Consider the following 22670-nt stretch of genomic DNA (forward strand, 5'->3'; position numbering starts at 1 on the left):
TTTCTGAGTCAAAGAACACACAACCTGTGAGTTTTGAGCTTAATTGTATGGTTACACTCAACTATAAATTTTATTCCTGTGTGTTTTGTACTTCTTTTCTATGCTTGCAATCTTTATTTTGTTTTAATCTATATGTCCAATATATAATATAGATACATACCAAGAGATGATTGAGGCCATTATTTGTATTTTTTTGCTCACTTATCCCAAATAAACCTACTTTTTATGCCATCCTTGTTAGCCCCCTTGAGCCTTTTAACCCCCTTCTATTTCATAACTACATTATTAGCCTTAAACAGAAAAACAAATAAAAATTCTAAGTTGAATCCTTGGTTAGCTTAAGATAGATATTGTGTATAATTTAAGTGTGAGGAATTTTATGGGAACATGGGATGATAGAAAAAAGTAGAAAATTAAATTGAATAAGTTAATTGAAAATTTGGGAAGCATGCTCATATGAAATCAAAATAATTAAAATGCCATGTGCATTGAAAAAAAATTTATTTTATTAAGCAATTAAATAAGGGAATACAAAAATTACCCCAATGCAAAATAAATGCACATGGGACAAAATTCAAAAATAAATTTGATGCATGAGCATGCAATACAAAAGTGGGAAAGTTTGGGTAGCTAGGTCAAGAACTTTGAAATTATATAAAGTGTGTATATGTTAGGTGAGATCTTAGACTAATCAAGGATTCACTTTGTTAGCTCACTTAGCCTTATATATATATATATATATATATATATATATATATATATATATATATATATATATATATATATACCCTTACCCTTACCTTAGCCCCACTACAACCTTGAGAAAGACCTCCTGATTTTTGTATGTCTGCATTCAATGTTTGTTTATTGGTTAGATGAAGAACAAAGTTTTAGAAAGCATGAATAGAAAAGAATAGAGTGATTAACCCCAAACACTGAGTGATTAGAGAGTAAACACAAATCCAGTGAGGGTTCAATATCTCATTCCCATATATCCATGTTTAAATTGTTAATTGTCTTGCAAGTTTGTGAAATATTTTAACCCAACTCAATTGTGAACATGTTCTGGCCTTAATTGTACATATATGATTCCTTGAAGATATGAAGCAAATTAAACACATGTAAGCTCTATATATATAGGTGAATAATAACTAGAATTGCATGATTCATGTAGGTAGCTTGCATTTAGAATAGATTGCATTGCATAAGATTCCACCATTTTACCTTTACTCTTTTCTCTTGGATTTAGCATGAGGACATGCTATTGTTTAAGTGTGGGAGGATGATAAACTCCTATTTTATGAGTCATCTTGTGCTTGAATTGAGTGTTTTTATCAAATCTTCACCCACTAATTCATGTAAATTGCATGGTTTTACTATTCCTTCCTCATTTTATGATATATGTGAAAACATATTTCCTATGCTTTAAAAATATTAAATTTAATTATCCTTTATTACCATTCGATGCCGTGATTTGTGTGTTAAGTATTTTCAGGTTTCATAAGGCATGAATGACTTGGAGGACAAAAAGGAGACATACAAAACTGGAAGAAAAGCATAAAAATGGAGTTTTAAAGAAAAAGCAGTGACGCGAACGCGTGGACGACGCGGACGCATGCTTAGCGCAAAAAGCAGCGATGCGAACGCATGGACAGCGCGGACGCATGCCTTGAGTAGAACGTAATTGATGCGGACGCATGACTGACGCGGACGCGCGGAAGAGCAAAACTCCAGATGACGCGAACGTGTGACTCATGCATACGCGTGACAGACGCCACGTGCAAAAATTGCAGAAAATGCTCCTAGCGATTTCTGAATCCTCTTTTGGCCCAGATCCAAGTCCAGAAGCACAGATTAGAGGCTATAAATTGGGGAATCCATCCATTCATCAAGGAGAATGGATACAACTTCTCATTCACATAATTTTAGGTTTAGATGTAGTTTTTAGAGAGAGAGGTTCTCTCCTCTCTCTTAGGATTTAAAACTTCTCTTAATTTTAGAATTATCTCATCTTCTTCATATCAGGTTCAATGTTCCCTCACTTTAATTCCTTTTTTTGCTTTTATTTATTCTAATGCTTTTATTTGTATTTGATTTATGTTGCCAAATTGGCTTATGAACTTTTCATGTTAGGATTTTCTTAATTAATATAATTTAAGGTATTTCAGACTCATGATTGTTTTACTCTATTTATGATTTTTTTCCCTTTTGGCTTTGGTTAATTAATTGGTAACACTTGAGTTATCAAACTCAGCAGTGGTTGAAATTGGCAATTGCTTATTGATTTGGATCGCTCTAAAGTTGACTAGGACTTGAGGATCAATTTAATTAGTCCACTTGACTTTCCTTTATTTAATAAGGGATAACTAAGCGGGATTAAAACCCAATTTCATCACACCTGATAAGGATAACTAGGATAGAAATTCGAGTTCTCATACCTTGCCAAGAGTTTTCTTAATTATTAATTTAGTTTTCTTGTCATTTAAATTACTTGTTCCTTACTTCAAAAACCCAAAAATACTGTTTTCCATAACCAATAATAAAACATACCTCCCTGTAATTCCTTGAGAAGACGACCCGAGGTTTAAATACTTCGGTTATTTATTTGTATTGTATTTGCTTAAGTGACAAACAAAACTTTTGTACGAAAGAATTCTTTGTTGGTTTAGAAACTATACTTACATCGCGATTACTTTTATGAAATTCTTTACCGATAGAAAATCTGATAATCACGCACGCATCACCCACGCTTATTGGTGCGCGAAATCGTGATCACTACAACTTCGCACAACTAACCAGCAAGTGCACTGGGTCGTCCAAGTAATAAACCTTACGCGAGTAAGGGTCGATCCCACGGAGATTGTTGGTATGAAGCAAGCTATGGTCACCTTGTAAATCTTAGTCAGGCAGACTCAAATGGGTATAGATGATGAATAAAACATAAAGATAAAGATAGAGGTACTTATGTATATCATTGGTGAGAGCTTCAGATAAGCGTATGAAGATGCCTTCCCTTCCGTCTCTCTGCTTTCCTACTGTCTTCATCCAATCCTTCTTACTCCTTTCCATGGCAAGCTTATGCAAGGGTTTCACCGTTGTCAGTGGCTACCTCCCATCCTCTCAGTGAAAACGTTCCTATGCTCTGTCACAGCATGGCTAATCATCTGTCGGTTCTCGGTCAGGCCGGAATAGAATCCAGTGATTCTTTTGCGTCTGTCACTAACGCCCCGCCTGCTAGGAGTTTAAAGCACGTCACAGTCATTCAATCATTGAATCCTACTCAGAATACCACAGACAAGGTTAGACCTTCCGGATTCTCTTGAATGCCGCCATCAGTTCTTGCCTATACCACGAAGATTCTGATCTCACGGAATGGTTGGCTCGGTTGTCAGGCGAGCACTCGGTTGTCAGGCGAGCACTCGGTTGTCAGGCGAGCACTCGGTTGTCAGGCGATCAACCATGCATCGTGTATCAGGAATCAAAGAGATATTCACTAGAGCCTTGTTGCTTGTAGAACAGAAGTGGTTGTCAGTCACTTTGTTCATAAGTGAGAATGATGATGAGTGTCACGGATCATCACATTCATCAAGTTGAAGAACAAGTGATATCTTGGACAAAGATCAAGCGGAATTGAATAGAAGAACAATAGTAATTGCATTAATACTCGAGGTACAGCAGAGCTCCACACCTTAATCTATGGTGTGTAGAAACTCCACCGTTGAAAATACATAAGAACAAGGTCTAGGCATGGCCGAATGGCCAACCTCCCAAAGAGGGTTCAATCATAAAAACATGATCAAAAGATGAAAATACAATAGTAAAAGGTCCTACTTATAGGAAACTAGTAGCCTAAGGTGTACAAAGATGAGTAAATGACATAAAAATCTACTTCCGGGCCCACTTGGTGTGTGCTTGGGCTGAGCAATGAAGCATTTTTCGTGTAGAGACTCTTCTTGGAGTTAAACGCCAGCTTTGGTGCCAGTTTGGGCGTTTAACTCCCATTTTGGTGCCAGTTCCGGCGTTTAACGCTGGAAATTCTGTAGGTGACTTTGAACGCCGGTTTGGGCCATCAAATCTTGGGCAAAGTATGAACTATCATATATTGCTGGAAAGCCCAAAATGTCTACTTTCCAACGCCGTTGAGAGCGCGCCAATTGGGCTTCTGTAGCTCCAGAAAATCCACTTCGAGTGCAGGGAGGTCAGAATCCAACAGCATCTGCAGTCCTTTTCAGTCTCTGAATCAGATTTTTGCTCAGGTCCCTCAATTTCAGCCAGAAAATACCTGAAATCATAGAAAAACACACAAACTCATAGTAAAGTCCAGAAAAGTGAATTTTAACTAAAAACTAATAAAAATATACTAAGAACTCAACTAAAACTACTAAAAACATACTAAAAACAATGCCAAAAAGCGTACAAATTATCCGCTCATCACAACACCAAACTTAAGTTGTTGCTTGTCCTCAAGCAACTGAAGATCAAATAAGATAAAAAGAAGAGAATATGCAATGAACTCCAAAAACATCTATGAAGATCAGTATTAATTAGATGAGCGGGGCTTTTAGCTTTTTGTCTCTGAACAGTTTTGGCATCTCACTCTATCCTTTGAAATCCAGAATGATTGGCTTCTTTAGGAACTCAGAATCCAGATAGTGTCATTGATTCTCCTAGTTAAGTATGATGATTTTTGAACACAGCTACTTCATGAGTCTTGGCCGTGGCCCAAAGCACTCTGTCTTCCAGTATTACCACCGGATACATACATGCCACAGACACATAATTGGGTGAACCTTTTCAGATTGTGACTCAGCTTTGCTAGAGTCCCCAATTAGAGGTGTCCAGGGTTCTTAAGCACACTCTTTTTGCCTTGGATCACAACTTTATTTCTTTCTTTTTCTTTCTTTTTCGTTTTTTTTTTCGCTTGCTTCTCTCTTTTTTTTTTGTATTCACTGCTTTTTCTTGCTTCAAGAATCATTTTTATGATTTTTCAGATCCTCAGTAACATGTCTCCTTTTTTATCATTCTTTCAAGAGCCAACCAATCATGAACCACAAATTCAAAAGACATATGTACTGTTTAAGCATACATTCAGAGAACAAAAGTATTGCCACCACATCAAAATAATTAAACTGTTATAAAATTCAAAATTCATGCAATTCTTATCTTTTTCAATTAAGAACATTGTTTATTCAAGAAAGGTGATGGATTCATAGGACATTCATAACTTTAAGGCATAGACACTAATGATCATAAGACACAAACATAGATAAACATAAGCACTAAAATTCGAAAAACAAGAAAATAAAGAACAAGGAGATTAAAGAACGGGTCCACCTTAGTGATGGCGGCTTGTTCTTCCTCTTGAAGGTCTTATGGAGTGCTTGAGCTCCTCAATGTCTCTTCCTTGTCTTTGTTGCTCCTCTCTCATGATTCTTTGATCTTCTCTAATTTCATGGAGGAGGATGGAATGTTCTTGGTGCTCCACCCTTAGTTGTCCCATGTTGGAACTCAATTCTCCTAGGGAGGTGTTTAGTTGCTCCCAATAGTCTTGTGGAGGAAAGTGCCTCCCTTGAGGTATCTCAGGGATCTCATTATGAGAGGGGTCTCTTGTTTGCTCCATCCTTTTCTTAGTGATGGGCTTATCCTCATCAATGAGGATGTCTCCTTCTATGTCAACTCCTACTTATAGAGTTCTTGGGCTATAACCTCATGAACTTCCACTTCTTCTCCAATCATGATGCTATGAATCATGATGGCCCGGTCTAGAGTAACTTCGGACCGGTTGCTAGTGGGAATGATTGAGCGTTGGATAAACTCCAACCATCCTCTAGCCACGGGTTTGAGGTCATGCCTTCTCAATTAAACCGGCTTCCCTCTTCACAAATGTCAGTGAGGACTTGGTCCAACCTTTGATCAAAGTTGACCCTTCTAGTGTAAGAATGTTCATCTCCTTGCATCATGGGCAAGTTGAATGCTAACCTTACATTTTTCAGACTAAAATCCAAGTATTTCCCCCGAACCATAGTAAGCCAATTCTTTGGATCCGGGTTCACACTTTGATCATGGTTCTTGGTGATCCATGCATTGGCATAGAACTCTTGAACCATCAAGATTCCGACTTGTTGAATGGGGTTGGTAAGAACTTTCCAACCTCTTCTTCGGATCTCATGTCGGATCTCCGGATATTCACTCTTTTTGAGTGAAAAAGGGACCTCGGGAATCACCTTCTTCAAGGCCACAACTTCATAGAAGTGGTCTTGATGCACCCTTGAGATGAATCTCTCCATCTCCCATGACTCGGAGGTGGAAGCTTTTGCCTTCCCTTTCCTTTTTCTAGAGGTTTCTTCGGCCTTGGATGCCATAAATGGTTATGGAAAAATAAAAAGCAATGCTTTTACCACACCAAACTTAAAAGGTTTGCTCGTCCTTGAGCAAAAGAAGAAAGAAGAGAGTAGAAGAAGAAGAAATGAGGAAGAAGGGAGTGGCTTAGTGTTCGGTCAAAGAGGGGGAGAAGTGGTGTTTAGGTTGTGTGAAAATGAAGGGGTGAAAAGGGTATATATAGGAGAGGGAGGCTCATGGTTCGGTCATGTATGGGTGGGTTTGGGAGGAAAAGTGGTTTGAATTTGAAGGGTGAGGTAGGTGGGATTTTATGAAGGATAGATGTGAGTGGTGAAGAGAAAGATGGGATTTGATAGGTGAAGGGTTTTTGGGGAAGAGGTGTTGAGGTGATTGGTGAATGGGTGAAGAAGAGAGAGAGTGGTGGGGTAGGTGGGGGTCCTGTGGTGTCAAGGAAAAGTCATCCCTGCACCAAATGGCATGCAAAATCACGTTTTGAGCCATTTCTGGCGTTAAACGCCGGGCTGGTGCCCATTTCTGGCATTTAACGCCAGGTTCTTGCCCTTTTCTGGCGTTTAACGCCAGTCTGGTGCCCCTTTCTGGCGTTAAACGCCCAGAATGGTGCCAGACTGGGCGTTAAACGCCCACCTGATAGCCTTACTGGCGTTTAAACGCCAGTAAGTTCTTCCTCCAAGGTGTGCTGTTTTTCTTCCTGCTTTTCATTCTGTTTTTGCTTTTTCAATTGATTTTGTGACTTCTCATGATCATCCACCTACAAAAAAAATAAAATAACAAAAGAAGATAGATAAATATAACATTGGGTTGCCTCCCAACAAGCGCTTCTTTAATGTTAGTAGCTTGACAGAGGGCTCTCATGGAGCCTCACAGATACTCAGAGCAATGTTGGGACCTCCCAACACCAAACTTAGAGTTTGAATGTGGGGGTTCAACACCAAACTTAGAGTTTGGTTGTGGCCTCCCAACACCAAACTTAGAGTTTGACTGTGGGGGCTCTGTTTGACTCTGAATTGAGAGAAGCTCTTCATGCTTCCTCTCCATGGTGACAGAGGGATATCCTTGAGCCTTAAACACAAAGGATTCTTCATTCACTTGAATGATCAGTTCACCTCCATCAATATCAATCACAGCCTTAGCTGTGGCTAGGAAGGGTCTGCCAAGGATGATGGTTTCATCCATGCACTTCCCAGTCTCTAGGACTATGAAATCAGTAGGGATGTAATGGTCTTCAATCTTCACCAAAACATTCTCTACAAGTCTATGAGCTTGTTTTCTTGAATTGTCTGCCATCTCTAATGAGATTCTTACAGCTTGCACCTCAAAGATCCCTAGCTTCTCCATTACAGAGAAAGGCATGAGGTTTACACTTGACCCTAAGTCACACAGAGCCTTCTTGAAGGTCATGGTGCCTATGGTACAAGGTATTGAAAACTTCCCAGGATCTTGTCTCTTTTAAGGTAATTTCTGCCTAGACAAGTCATCCAGTTCTTTGGTGAGCAAAGGAGGTTCATTCTCCCAAGTCTCATTTCCAAATAACTTGTCATTTAGCTTCATGATTGCTCCAAGGTATTTAGCAACTTGCTCTTCAATGACATACTCATCCTCTTCAGAGGAAGAATACTCATCAGAGCTCATGAATGGCAGAAGTAAATCCAATGGAATCTCTATGGTCTCATTTTGAGCCTCAGATTCCCATGGTTCCTCATTTGGAAACTCAGTGGAGGTCAGTGCACGCCCACTGAGGTCTTCCTCAGTGGCGTTCACTTCCTCTCCTTCCTCTCCAAATTCGGCCATGTTGATGGCCTTGCACTCTCCTTTTGGATTTTCTTCTATGTTGCTTGGAAGAGTACTTGGAGGGGGTTCAGTAACTTTCTTGCTCAGCTGTCCCACTTGTGCCTCCAAGTTTCTAATGGAGGACCTTGTTTCAGTCATGAAACTTTGAGTGGTTTTGATTAGATCAGAGACCATGGTTGCTAAGTCAGAGGGGTTCTGCTTAGAATTCTCTGTCTGTTGCTGAGAAGATGATGGAAAAGGCTTGCCATTGCTAAACCTGTTTCTTCCACCATTATTGTTGTTGAAACCTTGTTGAGGTCTCTCTTGATTCTTCCATGAGAAATTTGGGTGATTTCTCCATGAAGAATTATAGGTGTTTCCATAGGGTTCTCCTAGGTAATTCACCTCTTCCATTAAAGGGTTCTCAGGATCATAAGCTTCTTCTTCAGATGAAGCATCCTTAGTACTGCTTGGTGCATTTTTCATTCCAGACAGACTTTGAGAAATCAAATTGACTTGTTGAGTCAATATCTTGTTCTGAGCCAGAATGGCATTCAGAGTATCAATCTCAAGAACTCCTTTCTTCTGATTAGTCCCATTGTTCACAGGATTCCTTTCAGAAGTGTACATGAATTGGTTATTTGCAACCATTTCAATTAGCTCTTGAGCTTCTGTAGGCGTCTTCTTCAGATGAAGAGATCCTCCAGCAGAGCTATCCAAAGACATCTTGGATAGTTCAGAGAGACCATCATAGAAAATACCTATGATGCTCCATTCAGAAAGCATGTCAGAAGGACATTTTCTGATCAATTGTTTGTATCTTTCCCAAGCTTCATAGAGGGATTCTCCATCCTTCTGTCTGAAGGTTTGGACTTCCACTCTAAGCTTACTCAATTTTTGAGGTGGAAAGAACTTTGCCAAGAAGGCATTGACTAGCTTTTCCCATGAGTCCAGGCTTTCTTTAGGTTGTGAGTCCATCCATATCCTAGCTCTGTCTCTTACAGCAAAAGGGAATAGCATAAGTCTGTAGACCTCAGGGTCAACCCCATTAGTCTTGACAGTGTCACAGATTTGCAAGAATTCAGCTAAGAACTGATGAGGATCTTCCAATGGAAGTCCATGGAACTTGTAATTTTGTTACATTAGAGAAACTAATTGAGGCTTAAGCTCAAAGTTGTTTGCTCCAATGGCAGGGATAGAGATGCTTCTCCCATAGAAGTCTGAAGTAGGTGCAGTAAAGTCACCTAGCACCTTCCTTGCATTGTTGTTGTTTTCGGCTGCCATGGGTTCTTCTTCTTTGAAGATTTCTGTTAGGTCCTCTACAGAGAGTTGTGCATTAGCTTCTCTTAGCTTTCGCTTCAAGGTCCTTTCAGGTTCAGGATCAGCTTCAACAAGAATGCCTTTGTCTTTGCTCTTGCTCATATGAAAGAGAAGAGAACAAGAAAATGTGAAATCCTCTATGTCACAGTATAGAGATTCCTTGAGGTGTCAGAGGAAAAGAAAATTAGAAGGAACAGGTAGAAGAATTCGAACTTAGTCAAATAGAGTTCGAATTGTGCATTGAGAAGGAGTGGAAGAGAATTTTTGAAAATGAAGTGAAAGATTTTGAAAACATTTTGAAAAACTTGAATTGATTTTCGAAAACCAAGAGTGGGAAAGAAATCAAGTAATTTTTGAAAAAGATTTTGAAATTAGAAATCAAAAAGATATGATTAAAAACTGTTTTGAAAAAGATGTGATAAAAAAAAAAGATATGATAAAAAAAGTTATGGTTTTAAAAAGATATGATTGAAAAGATATGATTTGAAAACAATTTAAAAAGATTTGATTTTAAAAATTAATGACTTGCCTAACAAGAAAAGATATGATTCAAACATTAAACCTTTCTCAACAGAAAAGGCAACATACTTGAAATGTTCAATCAAATCATTAATTGTTAGCAAGTATCTTTAAAGAAAGAAAGAAATTGATTTTGAAAACATTTGATTGAAAAGATTTGATTTGAAAAAGATTTGATTTTGAAAAACTTTGAAAACTTAAAAAAAAAATTTGATTTGAAAACAAAATCCTCCCTCTTGTGCCATCCTGGCGTTAAACGCCCAGAATGGTATCCATTCTGGCGTTTAACGCCCAAAATGCTACCTTTTTGGGCGTTAAACGCCCAACCAGGTACCCTGGCTGGCGTTTAAACGCCAGTCTGTCCTTCTTCACTGGGCGTTTTGAACGCCCAGCTTTTTCTGTGTAATTCCTCTGCAGTATGTTATGAGTCTTCAATTCTCTGTATTATTGACTTGAAAAGACACAAATTAAAATATTTTTGGATTTTTAATAATAAGGAATAATCAAAATTCAACTAAAATCAAATAACAATGCATGCAAGACACCAAACTTAGCAGTTTGTATACTACTGACACTAATAAAATGTGAATGCATATGAGACACATAAACACTCAAGTCAAGAGAATTAAGAATCATAGTAATAAAATCATCAAGAACAACTTGAAGATTAATGAAGACACATGCATGAATGCAAAAAGAGCAGAAACATGCAATTGACACCAAACTTAAAATGAGACACTAGATTCAAACAAGAAACATAAAATTATTTTTGGTTTTTATGGTTTTGTAAATTTTTTTTTTGAATTTTTTGAAAATTATATGGAAATAGAAAATAAAGGTTTCAGAATTCTTAGTTTGGATTCCAGGAATCATTGCAATGCTAGTCTAAGACCCCGGTCCAGGAATTAGACATGGCTTCACAGCCAGCCAAGCTTCCAAAGAAAGCTTCGGTCCAAAACACTAGACATGGCCAATGGCCAGCCAAGCCTTAGCAGATCATTGCTCCAATAGCAGGATTGATAGAAATCAACAAGCTCTTGTGATGATCAATTGAAACCTCGGTCCAATAAGATTAGACATGGCTTCTCAGCCAGCCAGACTTCAATAGATCATCTTGAAACACTAGAATTCATTCTTAAGAACTCTGAAGAAAAATACCTAATCTAAGCAACAAGATGAACCGTCAGTTGTCCATACACAAAACAATCCCCGGCAACGGCGCCAAAAACTTGGTGCGCGAAATCGTGATCACTACAACTTCGCACAACTAACCAGCAAGTGCACTGGGTCGTCCAAGTAATAAACCTTACGCGAGTAAGGGTCGATCCCACGGAGATTGTTGGTATGAAGCAAGCTATGGTCACCTTGTAAATCTTAGTCAGGCAGACTCAAATGGGTATAGATGATGAATAAAACATAAAGATAAAGATAGAGGTACTTATGTATATCATTGGTGAGAGCTTCAGATAAGCGTATGAAGATGCCTTCCCTTCCGTCTCTCTGCTTTCCTACTGTCTTCATCCAATCCTTCTTACTCCTTTCCATGGCAAGCTTATGCAAGGGTTTCACCGTTGTCAGTGGCTACCTCCCATCCTCTCAGTGAAAACGTTCCTATGCTCTGTCACAGCATGGCTAATCATCTGTCGGTTCTCGGTCAGGCCGGAATAAATCCAGTGATTCTTTTGCGTCTGTCACTAACGCCCCGCCTGCTAGGAGTTTGAAGCACGTCACAGTCATTCAATCATTGAATCCTACTCAGAATACCACAGACAAGGTTAGACCTTCCGGATTCTCTTGAATGCCGCCATCAGTTCTTGCCTATACCACGAAGATTCTGATCTCACGGAATGGTTGGCTCGGTTGTCAGGCGAGCACTCGGTTGTCAGGCGATCAACCATGCATCGTGTATCAGGAATCAAAGAGATATTCACTAGAGCCTTGTTGCTTGTAGAACAGAAGTGGTTGTCAGTCACTTTGTTCATAAGTGAGAATGATGATGAGTGTCACGGATCATCACATTCATCAAGTTGAAGAACAAGTGATATCTTGGACAAAGATCAAGCGGAATTGAATAGAAGAACAATAGTAATTGCATTAATACTCGAGGTACAGCAGAGCTCCACACCTTAATCTATGGTGTGTAGAAACTCCACCGTTGAAAATACATAAGAACAAGGTCTAGGCATGGCCGAATGGCCAGCCTCCCAAAGAGGGTTCAATCATAAAAACATGATCAAAAGATGAAAATACAATAGTAAAAGGTCCTACTTATAGGAAACTAGTAGCCTAAGGTGTACAAAGATGAGTAAATGACATAAAAATCCACTTCCGGGCCCACTTGGTGTGTGCTTGGGCTGAGCAATGAAGCATTTTTCGTGTAGAGACTCTTCTTGGAGTTAAACGCCAGCTTTGGTGCCAGTTTGGGCGTTTAACTCCCATTTTGGTGCCAGTTCCGGCGTTTAACGCTGGAAATTCTGTAGGTGACTTTGAACGCCGGTTTGGGCCATCAAATCTTGGGCAAAGTATGGACTATTATATATTTCTGGAAAGCCCAGGATGTCTACTTTCCAACGCCGTTGAGAGCGCGCCAATTGGGCTTCTGTAGCTCCAGAAAATCCACTTCGAGTGCAGGGAGGTCAGAATCCAACAGCATCTGCAGTCCTTTTCAGTCTCTGAATCAGATTTTTGCTCAGGTCCCTCAATTTCAGCCAGAAAATACCTGAAATCACAGAAAAACACACAAACTCATAGTAAAGTCCAGAAAAGTGAATTTTAACTAAAAACTAATAAAAATATACTAAGAACTCAACTAAAACTACTAAAAACATACTAAAAACAATGCCAAAAAGCGTACAAATTATCCGCTCATCACTTATGCGTGGGTTGCGCGATCAGAACCATCGACTCGGACACGTCATGCGCACGTACGTGTGAGTGGGCAGGCGTAGGGCTCAGTGCTAGCTCAATTCTCGCATAACTCTCTGGTTTTTTGTACCAGGATTCGCGAAAGCCGTCAACGCATTCGCGTCTAGTACGCTCATGCGTGGATACCTTCCTTTTTATTTATTTTATTTTTTTAGAAATATAAAAAACAGAAACAGGGCACTCTCCTAAACCTATAAACATTCTAAAGCATCCAAAATTCAAATTTAACAAAAATCTTTAAGTGATTGAAAAAATTTTCGAAGACAAAACAAACAAAACTTGCACTTCAAGCAACCTACTTTAACAACAATCTAAACTAATCAAAACACACTACTACAACCTATCAATCGAAACAAAATGTATAAGAGTATAGAAAAGAAGAAAACTACCTATAATGGTAACTCAAATCACTTATTAAGTATATATACAAGAGAATGGAAAGAGTTTACCATGGTGAGGTGTCTCCCACCTAGCACTTTTAGTTTAAGTCCTTAAGTTGGACATTTGATGGGGTCCTTATTATGGTGGCTTATGCTTGAATTCATCCTTGAATTCCCACCAATGTTTGCACTTCCAATAGCCTCCGGAATCCCAATTAGGCGTATAAGGCCTTCAAGGAAGCGTAAGCAAGTGACTAGGCCCTAAAGTGGATGATTGTCTATGTATATTATGGGGTCCCATACTTTGTTTGTCAACCCCCTTTCTTCTTGATCTTCATGCTTCTAATAGGGTGACAAACTTATTGAATTCTCCTTGTAACTCCTAGTCATCAACCTAATTCCATTGACTTGAGTACCACTTCACCTTTGAATCCCAAAATTTGAGTTTCTACCCACTATGTACCTTGATTCTTGTTGCCAACCAACATCCAGCTTTTTTCTACTTTCTAACCCACAAATATTTTTAAGTTGACCATCTGTTTATAACAATGCATATTGATATGGGCCAAGAAAATTAAGGGATGAGATGATTACCCACTCAATTTGTAATTTGGATGGTGACTTAGCAAGGAAGATATCCAATGGTCTTGACATTGTAGGCTCCACTTCCTTTGGCTCCTCCTTGATGACTTCCATCTTTTGACAATTTCCTTCAATTTCCTCTTGTTTGCTAACTTCTTCCAACTCTTCCTCATTGATCAAGTCATGTGTTGGAGGTTGCGCACCCTCCTCAACATCGGTTTCACATTCAATGGAAGAAGCTTCAACAAGATCCTTAGTGTCACTTGGTGTAGAGTTGTCTTCAATGATAGAACTCCCCTCTTGTTCAACCTTCCCTAGTTCTTCTTCCACTTCTTCTTCAAGGGTCTCTACTACCTCCACCTTTTGGGCCTCCTCTTGCTTCTTTTGAAGTATAGATACGTGAATATGATCCATCAAGTCCCTAAGACGATCCCTTCTCTCTTGTTCTATGTCAATCGCATAATTGAGATCATGTTGCTCTTGGATTGATGGATATGGATGTTCTTCCATGGAGGGTGGTGGTGGGATGGAGGGATCATCATGTGGTTGGAAAGGAGGTTCATTAAAGCTTGGAGGTTAGAAGGTGTTTTGGTTATTGGTAGAAGAGAGAGGTATACGGAATATAAACTCGTGGAAGGCGGAGGTGAAACCGGCAAGTGCGGTTTGGAGCCCTTCTTGCTCTTGAGGAATGATACCAAGTGTATCGTCCATGGGAACTTGGTTTGAAGGGTAAAGATGTTGGAGTGGTGGTGATTCAATGGTTGTTTGTTCATAATTATCATAAGGATATGCATAGGGGGAATATGGATTAGGATTTTGTAGAGAAAATTGGTGGAAATAGGATGTGAATTGAGAATATGGTAGTTGGAATGATGGTGTTTGAGGACTATGTTGAGAGTATGGTGTGTGAAATGATGGTGGTTGAGTGGCATAATCATGATAAGAACCATCATATCATATCTATTGGAATGATATGCATTATAGGAGAGATTACCATCATAGTAGCTTAAATGAGGAGGTTGACATGGTGATTGCTTATATGGATGTGGCTCCCTTCTCAAGAATTCATCTCTCCCATAATGTGAGCCATCATTAAAGTTTCCATAACCTACAACATAGTCATAACCATATCCAAAACCACAAGGATGAGAATTCATATGGAAAGAGGAAATCAAAACAAAAATCTCAAAAAGGTAAAGAAAAAGTAAACTACTAATTACTAACAAGACCTAGAAATAACCAAAAAGCAAGATATTCACAATATGGACATATTCACAATAGCCAATAACATAACACTTGAAACTCCCCGGCAACGGCGCCATTTTGATGATTGGGATTTTTGTGTGGTTTAGAATTTCATAATAAGATCTCGTTGCAAGTATAAGTTCTAAACCAACTAAAATCCTTTCATACAAAATTTGTTTGTCACAAGTACAAACCCCTAAAATTAATAACCGAAGTATTCAAATCCTGGGTCGTTCTCCCTAGAAATTGCAATAAAGTATTCTTGTTATTGGCTATGAAGTATCTTTGGAGTTTTTGAAATGATGAACAAGAAATGTAAATGGCAAAAAGATAAACTAACAATTAGGAAAGCTCTTGGCAAGGTATGAGAACTAGAAGTCCTATCCTTATTATCATCCTCAATTGTGATGAGAATTGTTCATTGCCTCCACTTAGTTAGCCTCTAACTATAAAGGAAAGTCAAGTGGATATAATCAACTTGATTCCACAAGTCCTAGTCAAATCATAAGAAAGACTAGCTTAGTGGTATTCAAGTCAATTAGCAACTCTCAATTGTCAATCAACAAAAGAGTTGGATAACTCAAGAGTCTCCAATTACTCAACCTAGGCCAAGAGAAGTAAAATCTACTCTAACATCCTTCTAAGCATTTATCAAATACTTGGAAGGCATAAAAGGAAAGCATAATAAATTGACAACAAGAATAAAATCTAGCAACTACTAATTACAAAGAATTAACAACAACAATCAATTAAAGCACAATTAACATGAATTACCTCAAATTGTATTAAAAGAAAATAAAAGGAACAAGAGTGTATTACAATAAAGTAAACAAAATAGAGAAAATTACAACAAGAATAATAGAAGAAAAATATGTAACAATAAGAAATTGAGAAGGAGAAGTAATTGAGAAGAAGGATTAAACCTAGATCTAAGAGAAGAGCTTAAACCTAATTCTAATCCTAATTCTTGAGAGAAGAGAGAGTTTCTCTCTCTAGAAAACTAACTATAATTACTTCTAAAACTAATTGGTAACTAACTAGTTCACTCCCCTTTAATCCTTGAGTTAAATAGCATCAGAAATGAGTTGGATTGGGCCCAAAATGCTTCAGAAATCGCTGGCCACGAGTTGCCTTTAGTGAGTCATGTACAGCTTCCCATGCGTACGCGTATATCACGCGTACGCATCCCTAAATGCCAAACAATTATAAATAATTTTATATCATTTTGAAGCTCCAGATGTTAGCTTTCCAACGCAACTGGAACTGCTTCATTTGGACCTCTGTAGCTCAAGTTATGATCGATTAAGTGTAAAGAGGTCAGGATTGACAGCTTTGCAATTCCTTCATTTCTTCATGAGTTCTCCATTTTTACATGCTTTTCCTTTGTTTTCTTAATCCAATCTTTGCCTCCTAAACCTAAAATCACTTAACAAACACATCAAGGCATCTAATGGAATCAAGGTGAATTAAATTTAGCTATTTTAAGTCCTAAAAAGCATGTTTTCACTCTTAAGCACAATTAAAGGGAAATTACAAAACTATGCTATTTTAGTGAATAAATGGGAGAAAAGTTGACAAAACCCTCTAAATTTAACACAAGATAAACCCTAAAAATGGGGTTTATCACTACCACCATCGTTTATCTCAGTTCAACAATTCAATTCAAATAATATCCAATCTTTCAAGTTCAATAATATACAATATGCATTATCAATTTTTTATATCAATTACAACAAATTCCAACATGGTACCAACAACAAATTCAACCTCACTAGCCATTTTACATAAACCAAGTTAATCACATCATACAAACAAGCTTCTATCACAACTTCCAACATCACTAACCACATACATAATAATACAATCCATCTCAACCGATCAACCACATCAACATTTCAATTTCCTATCCTAGGGTCACTAGCCTAAATTTTGACATTACATTATATTTTAGATACGAGAAACTAAAACCATATCTTGGCTGATTCCCCTCTCAACCCGGAACACCTCCAATTCAACTTTCCTCAAACTTTTAAGACTCCAACATCTCCCAAACAAATTTTTCAGCCACAAGAATTCATTCCAAGCATCTAAGACCTCAATCAAGCTCTTATACACATATATATACTACTTAATCCACAATATCACATTCAAACATAACAACTTAATACCCAAACACTATAAATCAAGAATTTCACTAGGGTTGAGAATTCTTACCATACCCAAAAATCAAAGAGGTAAGATTAAGCATTTTCCTCAAAGATTTTTGAAATCAAGGGCTGGAAAACTAGAATGGATTCGTGGTTTACCTCTTGAATAATATTGTGGCCTTTGTAGAGCTCAACGCCACGGTTGTGTGGCCGCAAACGGTGCGGCTATCGGTACTCCGGATCAAAAGTTACAAAAATTTGAATCAAGGATAACGGTTTAAGAACTTGTGATATGTTCTTCTCTTCCTCAAAGTGTTTCAGTGTTTTGCTTATGAGGGGGAGAAGAGGGTGCTGAGCTCTGTTTGTTTAATGAGGCTTGGCTGGGCTTTGGACCAAATAAGGGCCCGATTTGTCCAGTTTGGCCCGTTCGTCCCAATCTTAGGCCAAATTCTTTAAAAATAGTGTAAAAAATCTTGTTTTAATTTTCTCTACCACATTAAACTATAAAATCACATTTCTAATTTCATAGAATAAATTTTAATTTATAAATTAATTATTTATTAATTATTTGAATTTTACAACTTACATAAATTCTTAGGAAGCTTAATATTTAAAATAAACAAGGTAGTTTACTTACATCCTGAAGCATCAAATTAGCCAATTTTTTATTAGAGAATTAAAGCATAATAACCACTAATAATATATAAGGATAAGTAACTGACTAAAGTAATTCTCTTTTCAAGTACACGAGTGGATAAGTAACTGCCTCTCAATTTTGGTTACATTTGCAATTGTTTATTGAAGTGCTTCTCACTTTTGGTTCTACTAAAAAATTGTGTGCATATAATGGAACATCTCACATTATTAGTCAACACCATTAGTTATGCTACTAGGCCACTAAACAATGCTAATTCACTAATACTTGATTGACTACAAAACAAAGTTACTTTTAGAATAATTTTAGGTCTAAAACTTAAACTTTCAAATTCTGAGACGTACAAAAGAAACAAATTTTCAATTTCATTAAAACCAAATTCAACCAATCTCTAAAAGGAAAAATCGAAGTAACATTTTGTTAACTAATGTATGCACTCAAGTGGAAGCTGTTCAAGCTTATGACATAACAGCAATTGAGTGCAAAGAAATTAATGCAGTAACAAACTTTGATTAAGTAATTGCTTAAGTTATATTATTAACAATAATGTAAAGTATGATGGACATATTGATTTTTGTTCTATGTTTTCATATCTTAATAGTATTAAACTTTACAACATATGTTAATGATAATTGCTAAAAGAAATTAAAAAGCATGGTTGACAAGAGTATATGATAGCAAGAATTCACAGTTAACAAGATCCTATTTTATTGTTATATTTGAACCATTAACATATAAAAAAATTAACTATTGCTAATTGTGCTTTCTTAGAAGTTAAAGATCATTTGATCCAAACTTCCTTTACAATCAAAAGAACCAAAAAGTTCTACAAGTTCCTTTTAGGATAAAATATCCAAGCAACAAATTTCATATACCCAAATTTAGGATTTAAAACATAAAAACAGAAAAAAAAATAGAAACAGAATTATCAGTACCTACAGAATAATGACTAGTGGTGATGAACACTAGCAAAGAATGCCAGAAAATTGGGAGACCAGAGATGAATGACAAGCAGAAACTAGAGAAGCTCCAGCGCAAGGAGACACACAAGAATGAACATTGAGCATGGCGATGGCGATGAATATTACCAAAAAATGCTATAATAGCAACAACAACATTATTAAAATTAGGATTCAAAGCATGAAAATGGAAAAGAAAAAGAAAGAAGCAGAATCAAACGCGAAATAGTAACCGATAGTGATGAACAAACGCGAGCAAAGAGAATCAAATGTCAAAACTAAAGAACCATGATGAATGAATAGAGAGGAACGCGCGTCAATGTCTCCATTACCATCATCAAATGGGTTGAACGAGACATTTCGAATGATTTTGTGTTTGTGATTTCAAAATTTAGAGTTGGGGTTTTGGTTCACTGAAGAAGATTAATGATGAATTGAATTGGGGTTTTGTTTTACTGAAGGGTTAGGTTTTGTTTTTCTTTTTTTTTCAGTTAAGGAGGAAAAAAGTGATTTTTGTTAAAATAATTGGAGGAAGATTATAAATTTAAGAAAAAAGATACTAATTTATTCTAGGCAACATTTATAAGTTAATGTTTATTAAAATTTAAAAGCAACTTTGATTAAATGTAATATATGAATACAGTAAACGTTTCCTATTAATTTATTAAAGCAACATTTTTTATATATTTTTTTGTCTAAGAAGGAACACTTATACATATTGATTAAAAAATATTGTAATAGCCTTATTTCCTTGCAATAAATATTAAGAGTTGGTTTTTTATTATTTTAAACAACACTTTTTAAGTATTGCCTAGAATACATGTTGCCATAGATAAAAAATATTGTAGTATATGTTACCCGTATAATCGTCAGATATCACAAAATTGATGGAGCAAATAATGATTTTATTCAAGATATATGAGTTGTATGTTGTGCAATTCTTAAATACCTTCTAGCTAATCTCTATCCAATCAATCACAAAGGTTAAGTGATACGTCGATAAAATTTAATTAAAAAATGGGTTAAATACTCAAGTCATCAAACTTATGCAAACAACCAACAACGATAAACCTAAAAGAAAAAAAATTAAAACATCAACTTTGGATACTACTATTGTACAACCTAAAACTATAACATTTTAATAAGTTATCTCAATTATTTGAACTCAAGTTTTTATCATAGTCTCTATAAGCATAATCTTAAATAATAAATCATGTAATGCAATCAATAGACGTCCTAAACTTACATTGATATTTTCACTTTTCTCTTATGTTTATCAATATGTTTTGATTGCTTCCTGAAATCATTACATGATTTTGTTGCCTTGCGATGGAACAAATTGAGTTCTTTGCCAATGTGATTTAAAAGAGGATAATCTTTTCATTATTTACTCTTTTCCAATTCTAGAAGTCATTTTCAATAAAGACATATGAAACTGTGTTAGTTGAAGATTCCTTAGTAATAAGTAGCATAACAAATAATATATAACATTTTAACATAATACTTTAATCATGAAGCGTATAATTCAAACGAAGAAATTTGAAAATGACGCTGATGACTTGTATCACTAGAGAATGAATAATGATCAACTATTGGTTGACGATTTGGTCCACCTTTAAGATAAATTTGACAAATTTTATCTCTTTTATTTGGATGAAACTTTCAAATCATAGGCTGAATTCTCAAATTTCTTACCAAATAACATACATCCATTGAAATCTTAGACTTCGAAAATAGTTGATTAACACAAGACACTGATGTTTAAGAGAGAGATTCACCTTGACTTTTATAGGCCAGGAGAATTAATAACGATTTTGAAACTGAGTTGGATCTAAACTAAAAACTTAATGAATAGTAAAAAAGGAGATGAAAAAGTGTAGCTCCATATCCCAATATTTCAATAATATCATATTTTACTATTTTGACAACAAAAAATATTTTAAATAAAAAAAGAAGTAAAATACTTACAAAGTTCAATAACTCATCGTTAAACATATTCTAAATATTTGCATGTACAATATTTTTTCTTTAAAAGAAAAAAAAAGGTGATAATGCCTACTAGCTCATCCTACCAAAGCTAGTAAAGTATGTGGTGTAGGTTAGGCAAGTTTTTCGGCTCAAATTATGTCAATTAGTCTAAATAAATTGACCTTGACATGTTACGGGCATTTGTCACTTCTACCTGCAAGCTGTAATAGGCTATTTTGCCGATATTAAGTCGAGCCTGAAGCATGAAATTTAAAATATATAAAAAAAGAAAATTTACAAAATAAAAATTACAATAATAAATAATTAAGACATCAAGAAAAATACAAGAGTAAAAAAATATAAAAGATTAGTATATTGGTTATAACATTTTTATGCAAAAGTTCAAACCCCACTCATTGCAAAGTATTTTAATACTAGCAAACATGTTTCTCTTAATTTTTCCTTGAACATTGAAATGATAAAATTTAAAATTTTTAAGCTATTTAATTCAAGGCTACTTCTACAGCTCTACCATGCCTACCTTAACCTGGCTAAGCTGCCTATGAGTTTTAAGTGTTCTATTTTGTATGTATTTTCGCAATTATGCAATTGAGGTAACCATCAAACATTTCTTCTTACTAACAATATACATCCTTTCTCATTTGGATTTCTCCACTGGAGGAGATTAACGACACCAAATTTGACAATACTAATAGAGAAAGTCTAGGGGGTGCTTATTAAAATCTGGCCAACACTTAACTAGCAAAAAAAATGAATAATTTCACACTATTAGATGTAATCTCACACCATTAAAAATATTAATGATGACTAATTGATGGCTATAAATCACAAAACCTGCTGGCCCCTTTGATGGGTGAAAATTAGATTTTCACAAACTCACCGACAAGTGTACTGGGTCACATCAAGTAGTATAACTCACAAAGTGAGGTCGATCCCAGGGATTGATGATCAAGCAATTTTAGTGAATAATCAGTCTAGTTAAGCTAACATTGGTGAATTGGATGAAATTGAAGCAATCAGAAAGTAAATTGACTAAAAATTGTAAATGGCAGAAAGTAAATTTCGCAGAAACTTAAATAGCAAGAAAAGTAAATTGCAGAAGATCTAACTTGCAGGAAGTAAATTGACAGAGGCTTGAAGAACAAAAAATGTAGATTGCAGTAAATGTAAAGGGGATTGGGTGCTGGAAATTAAAGATGCAGTAAATCAAAGATTGGAACAAGTGACAGAATCTTAAATGACAAGAAAAATAAATTGCATCAACAGAAAAGAGAATTAAGGTGCAGGAAAATTTAAATTGCTTAAAAATGTAAATCAAGCTCATAGTAAGCTCATGTAAAATTTCAGAAAGGATATTAGCAAGGAATAGAGAATTTAAATTGCACAGAAAGCAAACTCAGCTCAAGAAAATTGTAAAAGTGCAGAAAAGAAATTACAGAAGAATTGTAGAGATTGAAAGTGCATAAGCGAAATTGAATTCAGTGCAGAAAATAAAAGGGTTTACAAGAGATTTCTATTCTACTCCTACTCTTACTGCTCTCTATTAGAGTTAGCCATCTTTCTAAAATGGAACGAATGCCTTTTTATAGGCTTTACAAATGAAAATGAAATTGAAAAACAAATTACGAATGAAAATTCCTAATCTAGCTTCTCGTGTGCCTTTGAGTCATGTTAATGGGCTTTACTTGCTTTGGATTTGAATGAGAATGAGTCAGGAGTTTGGGTTAGGGACACTTGTTCTAGTGGAGCGCTCCGTTGTGTAAGTGAACTTGGCGTTTACTTTTGTGGAGTGCCAATTTGGTGCTCCTTGTGTGCATGTGGC

General features: G+C 36.3%; 1 non-coding gene across 1 annotated transcript; it reads left to right on the forward strand.

The window, feature by feature from the left end:
• Window positions 1–8907: 8907 nt before the first annotated feature.
• On the forward strand, window positions 8908–9015 carry LOC130942905 (small nucleolar RNA R71). Its single transcript, XR_009071451.1, has one exon. It is a non-coding gene; the product is annotated as a small nucleolar RNA R71 (small nucleolar RNA).
• The last annotated feature ends 13655 nt before the right edge of the window (window positions 9016–22670 follow it).

Source organism: Arachis stenosperma, chromosome 7 (assembly GCF_014773155.1).
Source record: "Arachis stenosperma cultivar V10309 chromosome 7, arast.V10309.gnm1.PFL2, whole genome shotgun sequence".
Taxonomy (NCBI): Eukaryota; Viridiplantae; Streptophyta; class Magnoliopsida; order Fabales; family Fabaceae; genus Arachis; species Arachis stenosperma.